The sequence below is a fragment of the Artemia sp. Qi Xiang Cuo genome, chromosome 7 (genome assembly GCF_049724085.1).
Source record: "Artemia sp. Qi Xiang Cuo chromosome 7, ASM4972408v1, whole genome shotgun sequence".
Taxonomy (NCBI): Eukaryota; Metazoa; Arthropoda; class Branchiopoda; order Anostraca; family Artemiidae; genus Artemia; species Artemia sp. Qi Xiang Cuo.
The window spans coordinates 65893089-65921078 of record NC_142800.1 but is presented as its reverse complement, the minus strand read 5'-3'; the positions used below and the strand labels follow the sequence as shown (position 1 = coordinate 65921078).

The following is a 27990-nucleotide window of genomic DNA, read 5'->3' as shown; positions in this document are numbered from 1 at the left end:
ATGTTACTCCTTATTTTCAGTTGGAAAACTTTTTTTTATAATTAATTTCTGATCTTTTTTTAAATAATGCTGGGAAATCCGGCGCCCCCTTCATAGCAATGTCCCTTCCCCCAGGAAAACTTCCTTCATGAAAAGATCCTCCCATATAACCCCCGACCCACCCCCACCCAAAGGCCGTTTAATTAGAATAAAAAGCTCTTTTGAAAGTACTAAGAAAAACTTTAGCGTAAAGAGCGAGGTATTGACGACAGGGTGAACAGGGTTAACATTAGATAAAGTTCATAACTTTTAGCCCTCCCCCCGGGGGCTTCGAGGGATTAAGTCATCCTAAAAGACATAGTTATAATGTTTTCGACCATGCTGAACAAAATGGCTATCTCAAAATTTTGATCTGGTGATTTTGGGAAAGAAATGAGAGTGGGAGGGGACCTAGTTGCCCTAAATTGTTTTGGTCACTTAAAAAGGGAACTAGAACTTTTAATTTTCGTTCGAATGAGCCCTCCTACGATATTCTAGGACCACTGGGTCGATACGATCACCCCTGGGAAAAAAAATAAATAAACACGCATCCGTGATCTTTCTTCTGGCAAAAAATGCAAAATTCCACATTTTTGTAGATAGGGGCTTGAAACCTCTACAGTAGGGTTCTCTGATACGCTGAATATGATGGTGTGATTTTCATTAAGGTTCTATAACTTTTAGGGGGTCTTTTCCAATTTTTTCGAAAATCAGCCAAATTTTCTCAAGCGCGTAACTTTTTATGAGTAAGACTAAACTGAACGAAGCTTATATATTTGAAATCAGCATTAAAATCTGATTCTTTATATGTACCTACAGGTATCAAAATTCCGTTTTTTAGAGCTTCTGTTACCATTTAGCCAGGTCGCTCCTTACTTACAGTTCGTTACCACGAACTGTTTGAAAATCACAAAGGCCGTTTAATTAGAATAAAAAGCTCTTTTGAAAGTACCAAGAAAAACTTTAGCGTAAAGAGCGAGGTATTGACGACAGGGTGAACAGGGTTAACATTGGATAAAGTTCATAACTTTTAGCCCTCCCCCCGGGGGCTTCGAGGGATTAAGTCATCCTAAAAGACATAGTTATAATATTTTCGACCATGCTGAACAAAATGGCTATCTCAAAATTTTGATCCGGTGATTTTGGGAAAAAATGAGCGCGGGAGGGGGCCTAGTTGCCCTACATTTTTTTGGTCACTTAAAAAGGGAACTAGAACTTTTAATTTCCGTTCCAATGAGCCCTCCCAAGATATTCTATGACCACTGGGTCGATACGATCACCCCTGGGAAAAAAAAATAAATAAATAAACACACACTCGTAATCTTTCTTCTGTCAGAAAATACAAAATTCTACATTTTTGCAGATAGGAACTCGACACCACTAGAGTAGGGTTCTCTAATGCGCTGAATATGATGGTGTGATGTTCATTATGATTCTATAAATTTTAAGAGGTCTTTTCCAGTTTTTTTGAAAATCAGCCAAATTTTCTCAGGCGCGTAACTTTTGATGGGTAAGATGAAACTTAATGAAACTTATATATTTGAAATCAGAATTAAAATCTGATTCTTTTGATGTATCTATTGGTATCGAAGTTCCGTATTTTAGAGTTTCGGTTACCATTGAGCCGGGTCGCTCCTTACCTACAGTTCGTTACCACGAACTGTTTGATCAGGAGTTAAGCAGGGTTGTGTTCTATCAACCTTAATATGGATTATTTTGATGGACCACGGAATCAAATGGGGAGGAAAAATCAAAAGGATGGCCGCTCCGTACTTGTAAGAACTGGTGTAAACATCACGCACAAAGTGCCATTATCTGGAAACTGTGTCAACCTGCCTCAGAAAATCAAGTTTCAATGAGCGTTATTTTGTTTTGGCAAGTAACATACTTGACGTGTTGCTTCTCAGCACCAAAGATTTTGTTTTTTAATTCTTGCCGTAATTTTGCTATTTTTCCCACTCATTTTGAAGTCCTAACGGAGATTTTGATCTATTTGTTTTATTTAAGGATTGTTTTTGTACTTCATGGATGTGTTTCTGTTGCTTTTTTGCCATTACTCCAAGGTATCGCTCTTTTACTCGTAACTTACAACCCGGTCTCTGATCCAATGAATGCTTAACTTTGGGCGTCTTTTTATCGACTTCAGTGACTGGAGCTCTTGAAGCCCAGTGACTGAAAAGCTCACTGGTGACATCATACAACGACTCAGCGACGCAAAAACATCCACTGCGCTCACTAGTGTCCCGTAAGAATATTCAGTGACTGAGCCAGTTTCGCAAAAACGCGTTCTTACATTTCCGTTCATATTTTTCGTATTTCTTCTTTGAACCATTGGCAATGAACGAATGAATGGCCATGCACAACCATTATACTAAAAATGAAAATGATCGCAAAACTTCCGCTATCTTAAATTCAATGCAATCATTAGTAAAATTACAGCCTAGTCCCCCTTTTTTTCTTAGTTAAAATTATGTTGCATCGTTACATAAATTGAATTCGGGCGCACTTTTTCATTTTAGTTATTTCCTTCTCACTACTTTTCGATTGTAAATTTGTTTTCATACTGATTCTCTAAATGATCGTTTCTATTAGAAAGGTGCTTTCATATTGATACTTAAAATGCTTGTTCACTGTTCCTGTGCTTTAGTCCCTGGAGATATCGGAAAGAAAAATTGACCGGGAGTGGCGGGAATTCACGAGAACTCCCCCCACACCCGGTAAATTATTGATATAGTTGATTACTTCAACGAGAAAAGTGCTCCGGAAGTACTGATAAATGCTTTGAAAACATGCATGCTTTTGTTTGCTGATGATATTGCTCTCATAGCTCATTCGGCAAAAGACGTGCAATACACATAATGGAGGAATATTTGAATATGAAAGGATTAGAATTAAATAAGAAGAAAACAGAAATAGTACTTTTTTAGGAAAGGTGGAAAATTAAGGAAAGATGATGAATTTAGATTTAAAGGTGATTTTATAGAGATTGAAAAATATTTCATCCACATCAGATTGTTCTCGTTCTAACCAAGCTCCTTTTATTTTCTTCAACGATGTTTTTTGACAAATATACTCTGTCAGGATTAAGAAAAATATGATTTTTTTTTCTTTATTTCTGCTTCAAGACGGAAATGAAATATTATTTAAATGCCAATTCAAAATTGCCTTGGATTTGACGTTCTAATCTTTTTTGACCTTATAAACCGTGATACCTTGCTGTTTCTACTTAATAAACTTGTCAATTCCTCTTTTCCTTTTCGTTAGCGCTATTCAAAAAACTAAAAACAAGACAAAACTCCTGTAAATTTGTCAAATTTGGAAACCTTATTCGCCACTACCGGTTTTTTCTTCGTTTTTTTTTATGAGGCGGGGGGTGTTTTCCATGGCAGATATTTTCCAAGAGATATTTCTGTGTGTCAGAGGGGTATTTTGCACGGAAGTATTTGGAGGGGGGAGTATTTTAAGAGGGCTATTTTCCGCGGTAGGGGATTTTTCCTGTGATAAATTACATCATTTCTGCCCCTTTCTAGTAGGGAAAGTATCGTCTTTATATCTATTAGGCATGCGACCTTACAAAAGGAACATAACTGAGCATAAAATACCAAGTGTAATTAGTCTATTTTAAAACAGCGTTTTAAGTAGTTTCATAATGCCTAGAGTAAGCACAGACAGTACAGAGGGTAATTATAATGCCTAGAGGACAAAGGAAGAACCTATGCCATCAAACGTGACAAGACCAATCTTTCCTAATCGGATCTGACTAATCAGATCACCTAAGAGTCCTAAGGTAAAGGGTGTTAAAAAAGTCTAAAGTAATAGCAAACAAAAACGAACAGAACTTATTCCGTATATGAAAGGAGCTTTCCCCTCCTCAACGCCTCGCTCTTTGCGCTAAAGTTTGACTCTGTCGCACAACTTTATTTTTAAAACAATAAAAAACTTTAGCGTAAAGAGCGAGGCGTTGAGGAGGGAACATCCCTTTTGATCTACGGATATATTTTGATAATTTCTGTTCGTTTTAAGTTTTAATGTCGCTCCTTACTTTCAGTTAAAAAAAACTGGTTTTTTTTATTTAATTTCTGAACGTTATTGAATTAATGTAGCTTTGATTTTGCCTCACCGTACATGAATAATCAGAATGAAACTTATATATTAATTTTACTTGTTTTGGCTAAATGGCTTTCTCGAAATTTTGTTCTGACGTAACTTGCGAATTAACTTACGTAACAAAATTTTGTATTTGTATGTTTTTATTACGCATATTAGGGAGTTTACCACTAGTGAATACCTCGCGCTTTACGCCAAAGTTCAAATTTTGTTCGGATCACAAACCCCTGAATCACAAAGGCCGGTTAATTAAAATAGATATCTCTTTTGAAAGTACTAAAAAAAAAACTTTAACGTAAAGGGTGAGGTATTGACCAGGGGGCGAACCCCTCATATACGTAATCATTTCTGTTTGTTTTAAGTTTCAATGTTGCTCCTTACTTTCAGTTAGAAAAACATATTTTTTTTTAATTTTAAAAGTAAAAAACGAAGAAATATGTGGCTAAGAGATATGCCAAAGCGAGAACAAAGAAATATGTTATTAGAACATAAGCAGCAGCAAGAATTACAAGCGACAGCGAGAAAACGAGCTCGACTGGCCGCAAAAACGATTTAAATAAATGCGTATATTCGTTTAAGGAAAAATTTGAAGTTTATCAACGTGGATGTAACGAACCAGTGGTGACGTCATGGGATCAAAAAGATGCTCACGACTGTGGTTTGAAGACAAGCAGCAATAAGAATCCATGTATGGAAGCATAGTGTGGTAACTGATGGTGCATGGCGGTGAAGCTACCGTGCTCCCGTTACTATATATATATGCCCTGGCACCGCACCGTAGGACCCCGGCATGGTTACGTGACTGGCTTGTATATATGGATTCTCATAGTCACTTCTTTTCAAACTGCTGACATTATGATCATCTTGTTTGTGTCATGGCGTGACCACTGGCTCGATACAACCACCCAGTGATAAAATACAAAATCTTCCTTAGAGTCCTGACCTATTTAGATCATTTGGGTGATCAGAAATGTCAATTTACCAGTTTTAAGAAAAAAAAAATGTGTAGTCGATCTGGAGGCTTGCCTGCTGCCTCCAGATCGGCAGATACTTTCATAATATGTCACAAAAACTCAAACTTTCACTGAAAGAAGAAGGGGGACTCCAGACGAAACATTTTATACTTGTTTAAATACCTTGTTTTCCACATCAATTGCCATGATAACAGTTGCAGTAGCCCTTTAATAGACACAAAAAGTCCCATTTAGCACCATACAGAGAGAGAGAGAGAGAGAGAGAGAGAGAGAGAGAGAGAGAGAGAGAGAGAGAGAGAGAGAGAAAGGGACAGTGGGGTTAAAGATGGAATACCCCCTCCACACTCCAAATACAAATAATACGTTCTGCATGTTTTGCTCTGTTTTAATGTCACTACTTTCTTATTTTTCATCGTGTTACATGAAAAAACCTTTTTGTTAATTTTCCTTGTATTAAATCTTGTGTTTTCTTTTAGTATAAATAACGTCATTTGAGTGATGTAAGCAAACGCAGGTTAATAAGTAACAGTATTTTTTCTATTCTTGACCTTTAGAATTTTGATCAAACTATGTTTTGATAATTGCATTTATATTTTAGCTTGAAAATTCTTCCCATGATACTTTTTAAGATTACGAATAATAAACCTAGGAAAAAATACAATCAAAGTTTCGATTTTAATTATTAGACAAAATATTTTCATTTACAATGGATTATCTTCAATGCTTGTAAAATGAAATTGTATTTACTAAGAGTTTTCATGATGATCCTTGGATCACTAGTTTTCTTAGAAGCAAACCCTATACAAGCTAGGGAATTTTAGTCATTTGAATCAAAGCCAAGGAAATGAAGCAATTAGCCAATGAGACTCAAGTACATTCAATGCAAGAAAACGTAGTTCCGTTAACCAATCTGACAGATAACAATGTCACAAAGCCACCAAGAAGAGTTTCGGTTGAAGCAAATCAAGCAGATGTCGTCAATGAGAATAGCAGTAAAGAAGGGCTGACCAGGTACATTAAAAAAAAATCCATTACATTGGATTTACCAGGATGGACCAGGTACATTAAAAAAAGTACATGAAATACATAAAAAACAATTTAAAATTCTCCTATCCTATCTGCAGAAGCTTGAATTTCTGTCAAAGGACGAAATTCCAATTAATATGGAGCTTTTTGAAAGAATTGACATATATAATAATCTAATTGACATATATAATATGTCCATTAGAAAAACTCAAACTTTCATAGTTTCACTCAAGAGCACTATGTACATGCTGCAACTGCTTCTTCTGCTGATACTACTAGTGATGTTGCTTCTACTGTTATTACTATTACGAATACCAACTCTTCTACTACTACTCTCAACGTCTCCTGATCTCGTACATGACCTCCTTGTACCCTCTCCCCCATTCAGGAGCTCTGTATATGTGTGAAAGATAGAACCCTAAAATGTATATGCGTACGATATTCCCTTTTAATAGTTATATTAATCATTAGAAAAAGTGTACTGAACTGCAGCGTATAGCATTGTTTAAAAAAAACCCTACAAAGAGGTACGCGATACTATCATATGGTAGTAAATATTAATTCAAGCTGATAGTAAAAATGCTTTATATGATAGTAAAAATTGGTTCAAGCTGAATTCATTCAACAAAAAATCATTTATCTATACGAAACTAAGTTAATTGCTTCAAAGGAATGGTTCCCAAATGTCCATGCTTCTTGGAACTTTACCATCAACTATTTCTGGCAGAAGTGCTTCAAAGAAGAATCTTTCTAGCTCTGGTAGCATTTTCTGTGACCGAAACTCCTTGTCACGAACTATTCGCTCCGTATATATTGAACCTTTACCTAAATATAACACAAAATATGCAATTTCGATGTCTGATCACTCAAGTTGCATGTGAATCTGGTAATAATAATTGTGGTTTCTCTTTAGTCTCATTTCACCGTTGTCAATGATTTCAATACAACTGGACTTTCGTGATTCCAACCATTCAGTGATACACAGCTCTTTTGCTGTTATGGGACATTTAACCTCTATTATGGCTTTTTCACCAGATGGGAACAGTACTATACCGTCAGGACTAGCAGCCAAAAATGTAAAAGTTTTGTGGATATATAAGCCAGCAGGACTAATTTTGCAGTCAAACTTTATTTCAAAAGACGACTTTGCCTTCGGTTCATGGATATGATCGTATTCCAGTGCTTTAATTCTGTATTGTTTAGGATACAGAAGTTGTTTCACTAGCCTACTGGAGCTACTGTCTTAACACGCCGCTTGCAAATAAGCCCTGCTACTGAAGAAGTAATTCTATTTTTTCTCTGCAGGTTCCAACTATTGTCGATAAAGAGTCCCTGAAGGCGTGTGGCTAATTCAATCCGGCAAATCTCTGACTCTGAACACTGTAAGCGCTGCAAAACAGCCACTTTTGCATTTTCAAAAGATTCTGCGTCAAGATCTGGAGCAATTGCGTTGGGACCATAGTTTTTATCTCCTCGGCTAGCAATCCTGAAACACTGCCAAATAGGCGCTTTTTGGCTTTGCATTTTTTTTTTCTTAAGCTAGCCATAATTCTTTCACGTGTAAGTTTTTTCAGTTGACGAGTTGGGGTTGCTCCTATGCTTTACCAAAAAATTTCTTGGCGACCTAAATGCCCCTTTGCATACCGTATTCCTGCAACAGTAACACATGTGTTATAACGTCCTCTTTTGCTTACCGTTATATTTTTTCCGTGTATAAACCTTGAAACAATGGACATAAAATAATCCGCAAAATTACTTCTGCCGTTTCCGGTCAGTAAGCTAGCTCGTCTAATGAGGGTGTCAAACGCTTAATATATATGGCTAATGAACGCACTGCTTGGAATTTTGGCTATAATGAAAGATAGGTTGAGGTGGCTAGGGCACGTTGTGCGGATGAAGGATGACGCATTGCCGAAGCTTGCTCTTTTCGGCCAACCGTCTAGGGCTAAACGGAAAGCAGGTCGTCCTCGTCTGGGTTGGGAGGACGTCATAAAGAAAGATTTAAAGGAAATGGGAACTTTATGGGCGGGCGTAAAAAGGGAGGCTTTGAATAGATTTCTCTGCAAAACAATTAATAAGCAATAATAAGCAAATAAGCAATTTCTCTGGAAAACATCTAGCAAATCTTCATCCGCTTTTCGGAGCGTCCATGCTTCAGAGCCATATTTGACCACTGTCATCACTGTAGCTTCTAAGATTCTAATCTTGGTTTGCAGACTTATCTTCCTATTTTTCCAGACTTTTTTTAACTGTGAAAAAACACCCTGAGCCTTGGCTATTCTATATTTAACATCTTCACTGTTCCCATTATCTTTACTAATAATACTACCAAGGTAAGTGAAGCTGGCCACCTGATCAATCTTTTTGCTACTCAACGTCACCTTTTCATCTTCACTTATTCCTATCCTTAGTGACTTAGTCTTCTTAATATTAATTTTCAAACCAATGCTAGCACCCTGAACTCGCAAAACCTCTCAAACTTCATTCATTTTGCTCACACTTTCATCTAAGATGCTTAAGTCATCAGCATAATCCAAGTCCAGGAGACTTTTTCCTCCTCATTTGATTCCGTGGTCTCCCATTGCCTTTCCTGTGCTCCTTAAAACAAAGTCTATCAAAATAATCCATATAAAGGGGGATAGAACACAACCCTGCTTAACTCCTGATTTAATACAAAACCAGCTGCTAACCTTATTACCTACCTTAACCGCAGCAGTGTTATTCTTGTACATAGCACTAATCACTTTAATGTATTTGTCTGGTATACCATACAAGGATAAAACCTTTATTAAAGCTCCTCTATCAACAGAATCGAACGCTTGCTCATAATCTATGAAACTGAGGACCAAAGGTGTTTGAAAACTTAGGCACTTCTCAATTATTAACCTAAGAGTGAAAATTTGGTCAACACATCCTCTACCTTTTCTAAAACCGCACTGCTCTTCCCTTAAAACTTTGTCTACGGCATCTCTCAGTCTAAAAAGTATCATATTAATAAGCAATTTGCTACCTACAGAGACCAGACTAGTGCCTCGATAATTACTACACTCACTTTTATCACCTTTCTTATAAAGTGGCTTAATTAAGGTTTTCCTAAAATCGTTAGGTCCTTCCCCTTTTTCAAAAATCATATTCATAATCTTCAATAACTTATTTCTAACCTCAGAGCCACCATATTTAAAAAACTCATTTACTACCCTATCAGCACCTGGAGCCTTATTATTCTTTAATCCTTTTAGTACTGTTGCGAATTCCTCCTCACAAAACAAATCTTCCTTCACATCCAAGGTATCACAAACTTTTTCATTTTCCTCTATATTTTTTCCTGCAACTCTATCTCGGTTAAGCAAGTTCTCAAAATGTTCGGCCCATCTCGCTATAGCTTTCTCCTAGTCGCTAATTTCCACCCCATTCCTATCTTTAACTGGGACAAGTCCGGATTGACAACTACCTCTCAATTTATTAACGTGCCAGTACAATATTTTACTATTATGCCGTCTTCTTACTATTATGCCGTCTGCATCTTCTAAATCCTCGGCAATTTTATCCATGGCCTCCACTTCACACCTCCTTAGTTCATATTTCAATGCTTTCTCCACTTTCTTTACATTTCTTTTGTTTTCATGCGATCTATAACTCAGATAATTCTTGAACAAGTCCTTTCTCCTTTCTATTAAACATAAAGCTTTTTCACTAATATTCTTAGCTGCAGTTCTAGCTTTCTTCCCTTATACAGCTTCAGCAACTTCACAAATTATTTTTCTAAAATTATTCCAACCATCTTCTACGTTGTCCAGTTTTATACTCTCAAGTTTAATATTCAACTGTTGCTGGAAAGTTTCTTTCACATTCTTATCCTGGAGTCTACTAGCGTCATAACTTCCCAGAAGATTACACTTCTGAATTTCAGCTTTAGATTAACCCTTGACACTACTAGATAGCGATCTTTACTTTTAACATCAATAACAGCACTCCTATATACACTAGTATCTTGTATTGATCCTGCCAGTCTTCTGTTTACTATAACATAATCAATAAGGTTTGCTGTCTTACCATCACGTTAATACTATGTTAAATTATGGGCCATTTTATGACCAAACACCGTATTGGTTATAACTAGATTGTTATACCTACAAAATTGCAAAAGTCTGTATCCATTACTATTTTATTTTCCTACACCAAATTTACCTAAGCTGGAATACCATCTATCCTTATTTCTACCAAAACTCTGTATGTATTTATCTACAAAATTTTTCTCGAAAATGGGTGCAAATTTTTTTCTTGAAATTTAGAAATTATATTTATTAGCATATCAATGTTTTTACTTTTATAACTTTAATAAAAAACCAACAAAGAGAAAAATCTCTAAAAAAAAAAAAAAAAACAAGACTGTGGCCAGTGGAGAGAAAAGGAAAACAACAGAAACAAAACAACGCGGATAGTTCGCCTGTATACAAACAAGGTGTCTTCAGCACGAAATACACAAAAAAAACAAGATAAAACTAAAAACCAATAAAACCAACACCAAAAAAAAAAAAAAAAAATGTACAATCGGCGCAAACTAATCCACGTAGGGAAAAGATGCTAAAATAAAGTTACTTCAGTGAGGACACCAGAGTAACTGAGGAAAAATAAAAAAACTCTAAATTACTTTAATTATTCAGTTGCGAAATAATCCTTTTGTTAGCTATTACTGAAGCAAATCGTTTTGGTCTAACAGGTAAAATAGTCCCCTGGTGATTATTTAAAATCTTTACTCCCTTATTGACAATTGATTCACTCTTTAGAAGGTTATCATAAATTGGGTCAATATTTAAATTACCCGTGTCCCTATTTACGGAAAGGTTAGCAAACATATGTTTTTTAATTTCTATGGCTTCCCTGGCCCATTGGGTGTACCCCTTATCATTAGAAATAGCCAAGGCTTCTTCAAATTTTACAAAATGATCTGGTTGAAGCCAAATATGCTCTGCTAAAGCTGAAACGAAAGTTTCTGGAAGCTTGCTTAATTGTAGGGTTTTTTCTATTGAATTACGGTGTTCAATAAACCTTTCAACAAATTGTTGGTGAGTCCTACCAATATAGAACTTCCCACAAGAACACGGAATTTTATACACCCCACTTACTAAATTTCCCCGAGTTAAATCCTTACCAGAACTAAAAAAAACTACTCATTGGCCTCAGCGATTGGAAACATGTATCAATACCAAATTTACGTAAAACCCGTGAAAGTTTCTCCCCCAAACCAGGTACATATGGTAATGAAATGAAGGTTTTTGATACAACTAAATCTAAAGACTGAGAAACCTCAATAACCCTACTACTATGTTTGGCCCGTCTATTTTCAATTATTTTATCAATGAACTTAATTGGATAACTATTACAAAATAAAATATCCCTCAAGTATAACAATTCCGAATCCAGAAATTAAATTTTCATTCTTGCCACCCTATGTCGATTAAAATGGGGGTTGTAATTTCACTAGTGGATAGAGCCTTTAAAATCTGTTCCCAGGAATTTCTGGATTCGGAATTGTTATACTTGAGGGATATTTTATTTTGTAATAGTTATCCAATTAAGTTCATTGATAAGATAATTGAAAATAGACGGGCCAAACATAGTAGTAGGGTTATTGAGGTTTCTCAGTCTTTAGATTTAGTTGTATCAAAAAGCTTCATTTCACTACCATATGTACCTGGTTTGGGGGAGAAACTTTCACGGGTTTTACGTAAATTTGGTATTGATACATGTTTCCAATCGCTGAGGCCAATGAGTAGTTTTTTTAGTTCTGGTAAGGATTTAACTCGGGAAATTTAGTAAGTGGGGTGTATAAAATTCCGTGTTCTTGTGGGAAGTTCTATATTGGTAGGACTCACCAACAATTTGTTGAAAGGTTTATTGAACACCGTAATTCAATAGAAAAACCCTACAATTAAGCAAGCTTCCAGAAACTTTCGTTTCAGCTTTAGCAGAGCATATTTGGCTTCAACCAGATCATTTTGTAAAATTTGATGAAGCCTTGGCTATTTCTAATGATAAGGGGTACACCCAATGGGCCAGGGAAGCCATAGAAATTAAAAAACATATGTTTGCTAAACTTTCCATAAATATGGAAACGGGTAATTTAAATATTGACCCAATTTATGATAACCTTCTAAAGAGTGAATCAATTGTCAATAAGGGAGTAAAGATTTTAAATAATCACCAGGGGAATATTTTACCTGTTAGACCAAAACGATTTGCTTCAGTAATAGCTAACAAAATGATTATTTAGAAACTGAACAATTAATTTAATTTACAGTTTTTTTATTTTTCCTCATCTGATGGTCTGTATTAAATTGTTTAAATAAATTTTAGCAACGTTTTACAACGGTTAGCTGTTTGCGCCATGGGTACATTTTTTTTTTTTTTTTTGGTGGTGGTTTTATTGGTTTTTAGGGGTACCTTGGTTGGGTGTTTTTGTGTCTTTCTTTCTTTATAAGCATTTGTTTTATACATTCTAAAAATAAGGGGTTTTTTTTTTCTTTTTTTTTTATTTTATCTCCACTAGCCACAGTCTCGTTTGTTTTGTTTTTTTTAGAGATTTTTCTCTTTGTTGGTTTTTTGTCATGGCTGGCCCGTTCGACTTTAGATCTTTCATTATAACTTTAATAAATCAAATAATATTAACATTTTGATTAATAAATATCGGTATATGTATATTAAACTGACAATGCACTTTCATTAGTTTTTTTTTAGTAAAGAGCAAATTATGTTCTGGCCCTGGGAAGACACAGAGGTTTTGAGCCCTACTCAACGTTAATTTCTGCTCGTTTTGAGCTTGACTCGGTTATTTATTGTAATCTTTGTTCGTTTTCGGTTTCATTTATTTGTCGGTTCTGATTTGTGGTTGTTTCACGCTTAGTAGATTATTTGATTTGATTTTTGCTCATTTTTGGTTTAATGGAGTTCTTTACTTTTCTTTGAAAAACTTATCTTGTGGAAAAAGTTTTTTTTTAATCAATTTCTGTTCGTTTTCTATTGACACAATCTTTTCAGGGAAAAAGAAAATAATACTTTAAATCTTTTCTTTTTTTTAAGAATTTAGTTTAGCCTGCTATTTGTATGCTGGAAAAAATTTTTCAGCAATTTTTAACAACATACACCCTTTTAAAAATCTGGACAAAAATAGTAGTGTTAAATTTAGTTTCATACCTCCTCTAGTTGACCTGAAATAGAAAACTTGATACCATTCGCAAAAAAATCTGTTTACTTTCTTTGATAGCTTGAATACACTTACGCTATTTTGATTTGGTTAAACTTTAAGAGCAAAAGTAGCCCCAAAAGTTTGAACATTATGCCCTCAGTCGTTCTTGGGATACTGCTGAGATGCCTTATTGGGAATTAGCATTAACACAGTGCATTTTGATTTAATCTTAAGGCAGCATGTAGTTTTTAAATATAATAGGAAAATGGGAGGGGGGGCGGGGGTGGGGTATTAGTTGCCCACCAATCACATTCAACTATTTAAAAGTGCACTAGCCCTTTCTATTTTCAATCGAATGAGCCCTTTTCAAAGTTTATACGACGACTCTTTCGATATGAAGTGCCCTGGTCTAAAAAAAATGGATGTGTTTGGGGAAATGGTGAGCGTGGAAGGAGTGTTAGTTACCCTCCAATCACTTTCGACTATTAAAATTGGCACAGGCCCTTCTAATTTCCAATCGAATGAGCCCTTTTTGAGTTTATACGTCAGGAATTTCTACAAAGACCTTATATGCCCCCAGGGCATAAATTACAACCCTTGCCCTGAGGGCTGTGAGGGGGTTGTCATCAAGATCTAATTTCCAGAACTCAATTACGTTGAACAAAATGGTTATCTCAAAATTTTGATTGGATGCGTTTGGGGAAGTGGTGGGTGTGAGAGGGGTGTTAGTTTCTCTGCAATCACTTTCAACTATTAAGAAAGGTACTAGCCCTTTCAATTCTCAATCGAATGAGCCCATTTGAAGTTTCTACGACAACCCTTTCAATAAAAACCTTATATGCCCCCAGGGCATAACTTACCACCCTTGCCTTGAGGGCTGGGGGGGGGGTCATACTCACCGATCTAAGTTCTAGAAATTTCAACTATGTTGAAGAAAATTGCTATCTCACAATTTTGGGGTAATGTGTCTGGAGACATAGTAGGCGTCAGAGGGGGGGGGGCTAGTTGCCCTCCAATCACTTCTGATTATTAAAAACGGCACTAGCCCTTTTAATTTCCAATCGAATGAGCCCTTTTTGAAGTAACTACGACAACGCTTTCTATAAAACCCCCAATCACTTTCGACTTTTAAAAAGGACACGGAATCTTTACATTTCGCTTAAAAGGAACCCTTTTTTAAGTTTCTAAATCTGCGTTCTATAAAAAAAAACCTTATATGCCTCCAGGGTATAGAAAACACCCCATAAATAATCACGTGTGGGGGGTTGTCATCCTCAAATACATAATTACTAAAATCTTCAATTACGTTGAACAAAATGGCAATCTCCAAATTTTGATTGGATGTATTTGGGGAAAAGGTGGGCGTGAGATGCGGGTTTGTTGCCCTGCAATCACTTTGACTATTAAAAAGCGCACTAGCCCTTTGAGTTTCCAGTTGAATGAGCCTTTTTGAAGTTTCTGCGACAACACTTTCTATAAAAATCTTATATGACCCCAGGGCATAACTTACAACCCTTGCCGTGATGGCTATGGGAGAGTCTCCTCTTCAAAAACATAATTTCTATCTGGAAATCACCTACGCTGAACAAATTGGCTATCTCCAAATTTTGATTGGATGTGTTGTGGGAAATGGTGGGCGTCGAAGGGGTGTTAGTTGCCTTTCAATCACTTTCGACTATTAAAAAAGCCACTAGCCATTCCAATTTCCAATCTAATGAGCCCTTTTCCAAGTTTCTACGACAACCTCTTCGATACGAAGTGCCCTGGTCTAAAGAAAAAAAAAGTAGTAATACATTGTTCCAACATCGTTCTTTACTTAGGCATCGCGATTACGCCACCTATGGTTAGCCATGTCTTGATGCCTACTTCAAAATACTTGATTTTCAATTCAAATAATGTAAACGTATTCAAATATATAAATATTTTAAACGCAGCGACAAACGACGGTTTGCAATCCAATTCTCTATTGAATGAAACCCGTTTGACTAGTTTCTTAAGCATCTTCCCTATATAATTTATCGCGTGCTTACCGCTTTCTTAAAGTTCACTGGTTCTAAGAGTTGAATCGTTCTTTGTTAGAGTACAAAATCTAAAACAATTTTTACGTTGCGTGCCAAGTTCCCCTGAAACCTTTGCTCAGTTTTTCTTTAGAGCGCTAAGTATATCTCGTAATATCTCAGACTGTTGGGTGACCGGTTCTCCCGCTCGTAGAACAAAATTAGAAATGACAGATATCACAATTTCTACGAAACATGGCCTCTCTCTACTATTGGAATTTTCCTTTCCGATAGCAATTATGATTACAACTAGCTAAAGGGTGTCATTAACGACAGGGATGAAAAATAATAAAAAAATGTACCGTTTTGAAAGCGCCGGAAGAAAAATAGTTCGCCCCTTTCCTAAAATTGTAAGCGTCCTTGCCCTTCCAAAAAAAGAAAAAATTTCTGAAAGTTCCAATTCGATCCCCGACCCGTGAGACAAAATATGGTATACTTACCGAACTATGTTTAAAATTTGCCACCTTTTAAGAAAACCAACTGACTATGAAATCTCCATAATGGGATAGTCGTTTGCCTTTAAGATAAAAGCACAAAATGGATGCTCTTTCCTGAGCATACAAAAACCAATTGACTGATCTGATCAGGGTTGCCACCAGACCAAAAAATTTCTTAACGTCCAAACTCTTAAAACGTAACTTTTGAGATGAAAGTCTCTTTTCAGGGCAGGGTGCCTTAGTTTCGCTATCAATAGCGGTACTTAAAGTAAGGGAGGGGACTTTTGTTGCCTATATAATTTGAAAAAATATATTTTTACATTATCTCATTAAAATCTTCCCTTCAACTTTTAAAAGATGCCTAAAAAGTATACAATAATAACAATTTATGCTTCTTTACCTTTAGGAATTTCCTATTTATTCAACTGTAAGTACTGCTTCCGGTTTACCTGCACACCAGAAAGACAACCCCCCCCCCTCTCTTGATTCGTGTATATAACCCCAGGCTACTGTTTTGCTTATTTTGTTGTTGTTCTTTTTTAAATTGACATTATTAGTGTTTTAAACCAAAAGTGTTTGAATCTATTTATTTAAACCAAAAGTTGATGATTAATACGTACAAGATAAAAGGCAAATCAATAAACACAGGACAATTTAGAGTTTTCAGAAAAGAAGACAACCAACTAGATTTTTTTAATTGTTAAATTTCAACTTAAACAATCTTAATAAATCCAGCTTTTTAAAAAGACCAAGAAAATCACTTTAATTGCTCCCTTCCCGTCTAATATTTTAGATTGGCTCGGTGTCAGTCTCGCCTCCTCCAGCTTCAAATTTGCATCGCTTCTACATGAAGATTGTAGCAATTCCGAGTGAGAGAGTTTTTGTTTTGTTTTTATTTTATCGAACAAATAATATTTCAATCATTGTCTTCAGTTCCTATACGAAACGGCAGTCATTTACATAAAATGCCTTATTCCGTTTGTAATTTGAGTTGTAACTCCAAACCAAATGAAATCAAGAAATAAAAGAAGAGTTTATGTAACTCAACCACAAGAATGTTAGTCTAAAGTTTTTTTTGATGGGTCTCACAAGTCCAGGCACGTACAAAGAAATTTTAGGGGGGGGGGTCAAACAATAAAAAAAAAACTCATTTTCAAATTGAACTAAAAAATAGAGATTTTTTTTTCAAGAATAAATTAATATAAGTGAACGAGAGTGGTATAAAAAACATTGGGTTTTACATAACATAAACACCAAATTTATCTAGGTTTTGAATGCATAAGCGAAATAAGTCGATGACTTGAGGAAAACAAAAAAAAAAGTTTTCATTCTGGAAAAGTTTTCTATAGATTCTGAAAAAAAAATATTTTCAACTTTTAATTTTCCAATTAAACAAAATATAATGTCTCGTCCAAGATCACAACCTAAGTTAACACAGCCTCAGGAAGTACTCATACCGTTGTGCTATACTGATAAATCTGGAAAGTAACTGAACATTCGGAAAGGGTTGAAAAATAGTTCACGAATTAAAAAATTGTGCGACAAAGAAATAAATGGAAAGGTGTAACAGAAAGATCATTGAGCTAATAAAAACGAACTAGAAATGGTTTAATTAAAAAAAACTAGGGGGGATAGTAAAAAACATACAATTTAATAAACAAATTCCGAGAAATTGGAAGAAATTTAAGTTATCAGGGGGTTGGGGCCCCAACCTGCGTGGTCACTATGAATCAGTGTTTAAGTAAACTGCAAGCCTACCCTATACAGATACAAGACTGTTTATCTTCTTCATAAAAATGGGTACTAGTCTAGTTGTCTTTTTCTTAAGCCAAATATTTATCCTTTTCTGAAGAAAACATGCTAAACACACAAGCAGTACCATTCAATCTTTTATTTTATACTATTTTCAAATATCATAGCCGCTTTTCTGAAAATACAGATGGGGAGGGGGAGTATAATTTCAAAAAAGTGACCATGATACTTGGGAAGTCTACCATAAAATCGAAAATTCTGGCTCAACTAACCCTCCTCTGTGATTAGATATAGCTTGGTTATAACCAAAAAATGGCTCATTTTTACAGTTTCATGTATTTTGTCAATATCAGCTTTTAATAAGCCCATATAAAAAGAGCAGGTTTTGTATATAACCTGATATTGTGTCCAACCAATCAGACGGGGGGGGGTGAGGTTGTTACCCAAAGAATAATACATATATCATCTGATAATCACATATTTAAAAAGAAATAATAAGAAAAATAACTTTTATTGTTATTTATAATAGTATCTTTTTCTGTTTATCTTCTTCATAAAAATGGGCACTAGTCTAGTTGTCTTTTTCTAAAGCCAAATATTCAGTGATTGTCCTTTTCTGAAGAAAACATGCTAAACACACAAGCAGTACCATTAAATCATTTATTTTATACTATTTTCAAATATCATAGCCCGTTTTCTGAAAATACAGATGGGGAAGGGGAGTATAATACCAAAAAATTGACCATGATACTTGGAAAGTCTACCATTAAATCGAAAATTCTGGCTCAACTAACCCTCCTCAGTGATTAGATATATAGCTTGGTTATAACCAAAATATGGCTCATTTTTACAGTTTCATGTATTTTGTCAATAATCCTATATAAAAAGCTGTTAATAATCCCATATAAAAAGAGCAAGTTTTGTATATAACCTTCCTGATATTATGTCCAACCAATCAGAAGGGGGGGGGGCGAGGTTGTTACCCAAAGAATAATACATATATCATCTTATAATCACATATTTAAAAAGAAATTATAAAAAAAATAACTTTTATTATTATTTACCTGTTTTTATTATAAATTTTCCTTCCTGAACCTTCAGCTAGCCCCTTCCCCATATCGGTTCAGTATGACTGTTGACTGAACAAGATTCAAAATCATATGATGAAATTGAAAGTTGGTAAGGGGACTAACTGACTATTGTCACTTGTCACTAAGCAAATGATAATCTTATGCTCATGATGTTTTCTTAACTTACAATGTGAGTAAGCGAAGTGGGCATTTTCTCATCCTAATAACTGAGTAATTGTGTGATAAGATTAAATGACCGCGATGTGAAAGAATGTCGATACTCATGTCAGTGTAATTAAAATGGAAACAGCGGATTTTTTTTCGGGGAAAAAATAGATTGCTCAGAAAATGTGAAACTTACTTATCATTCAAAACCGTAACAAAAAATTAACGTTTTTAGAACCGTAATGTAAAACGTACCGTTTTATTTAAAACGTACCAAAAATGGTACGAACGTAACCTCGATGGCAACCCTGGATCTGATCTCTACTCTGCAGAGAAATTGATATCAACAGCTCTCTTAAATGCATTAACTGCATTATGCAGCGAACATAATTGGTACCCGTTGCACGCTGCGCTACGTTTTGTTTTTACCGCTCAGACACATAATTACATAATACTGTGTAAAGAATTTACTCGCAATTAGGATATAATACAATAGCACCCCCTAACTACACTTCTACAAAATACTATACCGTCTTTCTGGATAAGTAGAGGCACAGACACAAATTTGGCTTCAAATTTGAAGCAAAAAAAAAAATCAAGACTTGATTGGATTTGAACAATATGTCGGCGTCAGTGAATCGGACTTCTTCAATATGTCGGCGTCAGAAAAAAGATAATTTTTGCATCTATACAATCCTCTTATAGATATTTATACAAGATCTTGGGACACACCAGAAAATTACGATTTTCAAAGGTTTGTCTTTTGGTGGTTTCAAATTAATACCGATTTATGTTAAAATAAAGTTGACGAACAATTGTTGTTTGTGCGAACCAAAGTTTCGTGGAAAATTCGAATATTGTAATATCAGCATAAAATCAACTCCATTGCCGGGCATTCCAGAAAAACTAGTCCATGAAACCTCAAAATATGCGATCACTTTTCATTTCTTCTAACAATTTTTATCGAGGGATGAGATATAAATCTTATGAATAAGTAAATAATTCTGAATCGTCTGAATTGTTGCAAACAAATAATTTGCCACACCTCTATCGTACCTTTGGATTCCCTTTTGAGATCCCTGACGAGTTATTGACTATTCCATGCTATTGATTATCCTTGTAGCGTTGCTGCTCCACAGGTCAATAACTAAGCCGCATTGCGTGTTCATTAGTTCTGCTTTGGTCCTTATATTCCACTGCCAATGAATTGACTTTAGAAAAACAAGATTGAGAAAGGGCTTGTCTTGTTATCTTATTGAACAAGAAGGAACTCATGTGTTATGGATGGAAAGAAGGAAACACGCAGGGAGTGGGCCTCGGGGTCGGGGCTCCCCTCATCTTAAATTTTGTCGAATTTCTGGCAACACTTATTCAATTTAGTTTATTTTCCATCTCCCCCCCCCCTCAAAAAAATCTAAATACGTGCCTGAATGAAATTTCAATGTTTAGTGATTGGTTTTGTAGAAGTTTTGTTTAGAGACAAGAATCCAGGAATCGAAAGTAGCGGGGCTCAAAAGAGTTCCATTTTGCAGCATGATACTTTTCACGCTACGAAACTGTGCTAAGAAGGCACATATGCAATTGTTTATTGATTTCTGGGGGGAGGGGGGGGCAAACACGTCAAAACAGAAGAAAATGGTATGTATGTTATATAAAAATTGTAGAGAAGATATTTAAAAATCGTTATAATCGTGAAAATTCGGGAGAGGGGCTACCTGGAGGCATCTGTGGGTACGTACCTTCCACTAGGTATGGAATTTCGAAATTAAATGAGCCCTGTTAAATCTTTGCTTGTGCCGCTGGCTCGATATAACTTCCTCTGGAAAATAAAATCTAGCAGTTTGTCTTAATGTTTTTATTCCTTGTGAGGGAGTGCCCGTTTTAATCGAAATCTTTTACTTTGTTGTTAAATTGTCTGAATTGGCTTATGCAGTTTATTCTTCATGAGCAACTCCAAGTTCGATAAAGGTTACATATTTGGAATCAGAATCAGTAGTAAAAGTAGAACCTTTTTTTTATGAAAAATTCACAAATATTCTTAGAAAAATGATTCTTTTGTAATTGTTTTCTATTTCGCAGACTTATTTAAAATCGTCACAAAGAATTGAACGGCATGAACGATGTTTAAAGATATGCACATTTGTCTATAATTTTGAAAAACCTGGAAGTTTTGACAAATTAAGAATGTACCAAATTCCAAAGAAAAAAAAACTGTAATCTTCAATGCCCCTTTCCTTGGCATGATGTTAGTTTTCTGTTCAAAGTTTTAGCGTTATTGAAAAACAACTTATAAGATATTGTTTTTTCTATTTTCCAAATATATATAAAATTATCATGCAAAGTTAGATCTTTATTTGCTCAAATAAGATCAAGCGAACGATGTTTATCTATTTAATTAGCTTACGAAAAGAGTATTTTGATATGTGATAGGCAAAGAACAAAGTTTTGTTCTACTTTTTGATTTTGCTCCGACAAAGAGGTGACCAACGTTGACCTGTTCAATTATTCCATGGCAAAGAGTATTTTTCCTTTTCAGTCTAACGGAGAGTATTGTTCGAGGATTTTAATTATACTGTGACTGAATTGTATTTATATTGTAACCATAGATCAAGTTTTTCTATTTTCCGTTTTTTTATGTTTGTTTTTTTTGTAAAATCATTGAGTTTTTCATTTTAGTTTTTCCCGTCAATTAGATGTCTCCAGGTGAATTCGTTGACTGCACTGGTATATAGAAAAAAGTTTTACTTCTGATTTGTGTACACTGATTCGTGTTTTGAATGCTGTCTATTCTGTAAGCGTGGAAACTGAAACCGGTGGAAACTGAAATTTCTTCCGTATTTTCTTCAAAATAATGCGAATTAACTGCGAACCTGGAACGGTTTATTAACTAACGCCTTAATACGCATTATAGTCGTTGTTAAAATATGAGTAATTTTACCCAGTAATGAGTAAAAATAAAAAAATATGAGTGTTAATACCTTAACACTGATTAGTTCTCCTAAATTTGGTCATTTGTCTTTATTTTCCTAATTTGGTGATGATTGTGCAGAATTTAACACACTAAAGATGCTAGCTAACCGTATTCACAAAAATTTGATACGAGGTTAATTTTCAATAGTTCCAGCTGTTATTTCGCTTCCGCCTGGAACAAAAAATTTAATTTGTATTAGATATTATGGTACTAGTGTATTAGATGGGCCTTTACAAGGAAACCAGTCACGAAAAACCTGCTACCGACGGGTTAATTCAAGAGACTGCTATAGGGTAATGCAATGCAAGGCTTGGTTTGTCATTGCATATACGATATTTGAACTGTTTTTTTTGGGGGTTTAGGGGGGGAAGGTGCATAGGCTAGGTTTTGTATTTAATATATGGTATGATTCCCCCCCCCCCCTAATGTGCAAATATATAGCCCAAATTTGTTTCTAAACTATTATATATTCATCCTATTTTATTTTTTTCATTAGCATTAAAGGCCCGTATAATGCACCAGTACCGATATTATTAAATTTTTATCGAACGTTGAATGCACCCGATATCAAAAAGTAAACAATTTCTATTTCTATTTTGTGTAAACCCTTGTGCGCAAAGTGATAACGAACTCCTACTCATCCACCAAATTATAAAGGTTCCACATGTTTCCATGCAAAGGATGATTTCACCGTTGGCCAACTTTGTCTTGGAATTCTTCTAGTAGGAAATACCATACGCAAATGGGATGCAGTCATGAAACAGATCCAGCATTTCACAAAAAGAAATAGCTCTGGTGATCTATACGTCACAGAATCGGCGCGCTTCTCTCTCCCGTTTCTGCCGATCGATTTCCAATAGTTCCTTGGTCCTTCACTGGCATGCTCCTAACAAGTGTTTCAAAATTTCCGGTCAAATCGATTCTATAAGCTCAACATGCAATGACGTCAAATACAGCTGGTCTTGGCACAAAACTATATTGATTTTCAATATAGTTATTGGCTAAATTCTCTGACAGGGAATTCCAACAATCACCAGAAGTTTGCCAAGGGCGTAACGTGAAAAATTTAGAAATAGCTGTCGCAGAACTGGAAAGGAGCGTGACATTTAACTGAGTAATTGTAGGGAATTTGTCTTCGTGATTGATTCCAATGTACTAATTCCAATCAATTATGAAAACCTTAAAATGGCAGAGATTGTGGCACCACCTTATGAAAATGTAGGTGGGGGAGTCAGAATCTATTTTTCAAAATCTAGGGGGTGGGCAATTTTATTTTGTCGATTTTCTTTTCAACAAAAATACCAAAAAAGACATTTTTCACTGAAAAAAAAACAAAAAAGATATTTTTTACAAAATCTAGGGAGTCAAATGCCCCCTCTGCCTGCCTCCAATTGGCGCCATTGGGTAGATATTCCGGTACATAAAAGAGGGCTATTTTTCTGCGATGTGCTCATGATTTTATTTCAGGGAGATGAGTTTGATTGGTTGAACTTTTTTGAAAGGTGTTCAAGATATACACGTTTACGTTCTATGTTAAAAAAGAATTGAAAATTTTGACAAACAAGAAATTTTTGAAAGTTGAAGGGGTTCATGTCTATAACACCCTACCCCCTTCCAGGGTGTCACGTTATTTTATTATTATTGTATTAATCTATACATGTAAAACAGTGGCGTAATTTTTTCAGAATCTGGGAGGGGGGGGCCACAAAGTCGGGGCCGATTTTTCCAAGTTAAGTGAAAATGACAGTGGAAAATGAAAAATGAGCTATATCAAACAGTTCGTGGCAACGAACTGTAAGTAAGGAGTGACCCGGCTCAGTAGTAACCGAAACTCTAAAAAACAGAGTTTTGATACCAATAGATATAACAAAAGAATTTGATTTTTTTCTGATTTCAAATGTATAAATTTCATTAAGTTTAGTTTTACCCATCAAAGGTTACGAGCCAGAGAAAATGTTCATGATTTTCGAAAAAAGGGGGAAACACCCCCTAAAAGTCAAGTGATGTTAATAAAAATTGCACCATCAGATTCAGCGTATCAGAGAACCCTTTTGTAGAGTAGAGGTTTCAAGCTTCTTTCTGCAAAAATGGTGAATTTTGTATTTTTTTTTGTCAGAAGAAATATTATAGTTACTTTTTCGTTTGTTAGTTTTTTTTTTTTTTCACAGGGGTGAACGTTTTAAATCAATGGTCCTAGAATATCGGGAGAGGGCTCATTCGAATGGAAATTACAAGCTGTTTTTAAGTGACCAAAAAAATGGGAGGCAACTAGGCCCCCTCCCCCGCCCATTTTTTCCAAAACCGTCCGACAAAAATTTTGAGATAGCCATTTTGCTCATCATAGTCGAAAGGTCCAATAAATATGCCTTTGGGTATAACATGACCCCCCTCACCGCCCCAAGGGAAAGGTCTTTAAGTTATAAATTTGCTAATTGTTTGCGCATAGTATTTGTTATTGGGATGTATGCATACATTTTCGGGTGGGGGGGGGACAAATTTTCTGCTGGGAGTTTTCCCACAGTGGGATTTTTCACTGGGGTGGAAGTTTCCAGGGAGTGAACTTGTCAGGGAAAATTATACACTGGGGGAATTTGCCAGAATTCTTATACACAATTTTTTTATATGTCTTGCTTTCCCTTTTCCATCTCAACTTTACGCGCGGAGTGGTTAAGAGCAATTGTCCATGGTAAATTTTCACCGGGATTGAATTGTCTAGAGGATATTTCCTTGGAGAGGGTTCTCCGTGTAGGTGGGGCCAGATTTTCTGGTATTATTTAAAAAACGATACGAAATTAAATAAAAAAACAAGTTTTTTCAACTAAAAGTAAAAAGAAACAATAAAACTTAAAGTGACCAGACCTTGTTATGTATATGAAGGGGGTTGCCCCCTCCTCAAAACCTTGCTCTTTGCGCTTAAGTTTTAATTGTGTCCCAAATCTTTAAGAATGGCTCTTGAAACACAAGGGCCGTTTAATTAGAACAATAAGACGCTTAATTAAAAGTACTAAAAAACTTAAGCGTAAAAAGCGAGGTGTTGAGGAGGGGACAACCCCCTTTATATACGTAATCATATCTGTTTGTTTCAAGTTTTAATCTTGCTCCTTACTTTCAGTTGAAAAAAACTTGTTTTTCATTTTATTTAGTAGTACCCTAAAGGCAAAGGTGTATTAAAGAAAAGTGATCTGTTTCTGTGGAAGCTTGAATTATATGGATCTATATTTGTTTTGACAAGATTTTCGAAGACGCTAAATTGGAGGGGGGCGGGTGGGCAAGTTCGGGCCTGTGGTAGTTGCCCCAATGCCCCATAGCAAATTACGCCCTCGATGTAAAATCACATATCTGTCTATGTTAGTCTTCCTTTTCGTTGAATTTGCAGCTAAACTGTTCAAGTTATTGTTTAATTTTTTTACAAAAAAAAAATGATCCATGAGAATAAAAATAGACTGTAACACTTAGAAAACGATATAAAACTAATTATAGTCCTTCCACTGAATATAGAGCTATATTATTCACGGTTGAAGCATGGAAGCTTATGGGGAATAGTTTAAGAACCATTAGAATAGACATAATCTAAAAAAAAATCCAAAAAGAAGAAAATTTCGAAAAATTGGAAATATGACGTTTTGATAACAAGCGTATGAGGGTCGAAAACCCGAGCAGCCAGAGGTATTGAGTGGAGGGTGGTGATTCGAGGCTACATTCGCGCAGGCCCAATCCCCTTATTAGTTATAGCTAAAGGCCCTAGTGAACCGAGAGAAGAGACAAAAAGCAGACGAAGCCCAACATTGTGAGAATTCTTGGAAGGTTGCCAAAGTAGAAGCCTTGAATGGAGTGGAAAAGAGGATGAGTTCTTTCCAGTATGTCAACCCCAGGTGGCTTAACGCTGCGACGAGATTCTAGTTTTAGTAGAAGACTAAGGTCTTACAGCGAGGACGTAAAAGCACAATTTCCAGAAAAAAGAAAAGCAAATACCGAATAAATGCAACCAGTACAATCTTTTTTAATTTTCTTTTACTCTTTATTTGCCTCGACAAGGATTTGGTCTCAAGTTCCTATGGGGTAAGGTTTAATTTGCTTCCTGTTTACAAGAAAAGTGGACACATAATTAATAGATGGTTCTAAAGTTGTGGCAGGTTTGGAAGCATTTATGCTAGGGTTCGAGACGTCAAGTCCTATGTACCTGCGGAAGGCTGCCCACCGTTTTGCTCCTACGTAGTTAACAAAAATGAATATATAAAGGCAAATCAATGTGCGGATTTGGAACCTAAATGGGATGAATTCAGTGGGTATGGTTATTGTTTGTATAAGGGTTATCCTTGTTAATCCTGCAGTTTTGATTATCAAATTTTGCCCTAACCAAATTTTGTAATAACTAGAAGGCCGTGTCCAGGGCTGCGTATTTATAAAGCTGTGCATATAGTTTATTTTAAGGCCCTGATTTGAATGGCAATTCTTATTATAGTTTTTTTTATTATTTCAAAATTGGATTGTGACTGGAAATATCAAAACAAATTTTCGTGTATTGTTGATTTCGGTTCATTGTTTTTTCTCTCTTTTTCACCTTCTATATCTCTCCCTCTCTTTTATTTCTCTCTAAGAGAGGAGAAAGAAAGAGATGATCTTTAGAGTTTGCGTATGATATGAAGTAAAAAATCGTCTATTATAAGAAGTTCATAACGATTATAATTTTATTAATATTTACGTTTTACAGAGAGGAAATAGATTCATCTTTGGATTCGTGCCACAGATCGTCAGTTCAGAAGAATATGCAAGATTATAGTTGCAAGACTCCACTTGTTGATGCTTTATTAATTATCAAGTTAGTTAATTTATATTGCTTTATATTGTTATTCGACTTTTAACATCTTCACTGCTCCTACCGTCTTTACTAATAATACTACCAAGGTAAGTGAAGCTGTCCACTTGATTGACCTTTTCATTACCCAACGTCACCTTTTCATCTTCACTTATTCCTAGCCTTAGCCACTTAATCTTCTTGACATTAATGTTCAAACCTATTCTAGCACCCTGGACTCACAAAATCTCTAAAAGTACGTTCAGTTTGCTCGTACTTTCATCAAGGATGCTTAAATCATCACAATGATCTAATTTTAGGGGAGTTGTACTTTCTCATTTGATTCCCTGTTCTCCCATTGTCTTTCCTGTGCTGCTTAAGACAGTCCATAAAAATGATCCATATAAATGGAGATAGAGCACAGCCGTGCTTAACTCATGATTTAATACGAAACCAGCAACTAACTTCATTTCCTACCTTAACCGCAGCAGTTTTATTTTCCAATATAGCACTAATCACTTTTACGTATTTGTCTGGTATAACATACATGGAATGAATCTTTGCTAAAGCACCTCAATCAGCTGAATGGAACCCTTGATCAAACCTATAAAACTGATGAATAATGGTGTTTGATGACTCAGGCACTTCTCAATTATTAACCTAAGGGTGAAATGAGGCGTGAAGAGCGAGGTATTGAGGAGGATACAACCCTCTCATATACAGTATAATTTCTGTTCGTTTTAAGTTTTGATACTGCTCCTTACTTTCAAATGAAAACTTGTATTATTTTATTTGATTTCATCAAAAATGAGTCAAAAACATTAATAATTACCTAAAAAACGGTCCTTTTTTTAAAATCATTTGAGCTTCTGGTACAAGAAAAAAAAATTGAATAGACCTTTGAACTTTTTAAAGAAGTCTTTTGGGATCCCTGAAATATCTCAAGGAAGAAAAATAAATCTTAAAGTAGACATTTCAATTCAGTTAATTACTTTTCTATTCAATTTAGTTTAATTAATTACTTTCTAAATTTTATTTACTTTAGACATTTTATTTAATTTTAGTTATTTACTATAGTCATGGACACTTCTTATTTCACTCACTATTGAACATTAAAAAACACCTCACGAATGAGCAAAGAAGAATATCCATGATTTTAGAATTTTTTCTGGATTAAAATCTCACCTATGATGTTTCACCTACAAAAAACCTGCGTGAAGTCAGTACGTTCAAATTCTTAGCTGAGTGGTCACAGATCTTGCAGCGTGCACATTATAGAAAGTAATTTTAACTTTGTTTGTGCCACGTGAGCTGACTAGAAATGTAAAAAATAGTAATATGAAAATAATTGGAATTTATTGTGGAAATCTGATATCATTTATGCTTGGACCATGATCCCCGCTTTACCAGGCAAGTGTCTGTGCTGCTAGAT

The 27990-nt window shown here is 35.3% G+C and overlaps 1 protein-coding gene across 2 annotated transcripts in view; it reads left to right on the top strand.

Annotated features, from left to right (window-relative positions):
• LOC148950612 (uncharacterized) overlaps nt 1-27990 on the top strand; it is a 101546-nt gene that overhangs the window by 25522 nt on the left and 48034 nt on the right. Inside the window, exons 1-2 of one of the 2 annotated variants that reach the window (XM_089091669.1) lie at nt 7447-7685; nt 26475-26582. The gene's annotated coding sequence lies outside the window, so the exon portion shown is untranslated. Of the gene's footprint in view, nt 1-7446; nt 7686-26474; nt 26583-27990 lie in introns of those variants that run through there. The other variant, XM_089091668.1, reaches the window with a different exon arrangement.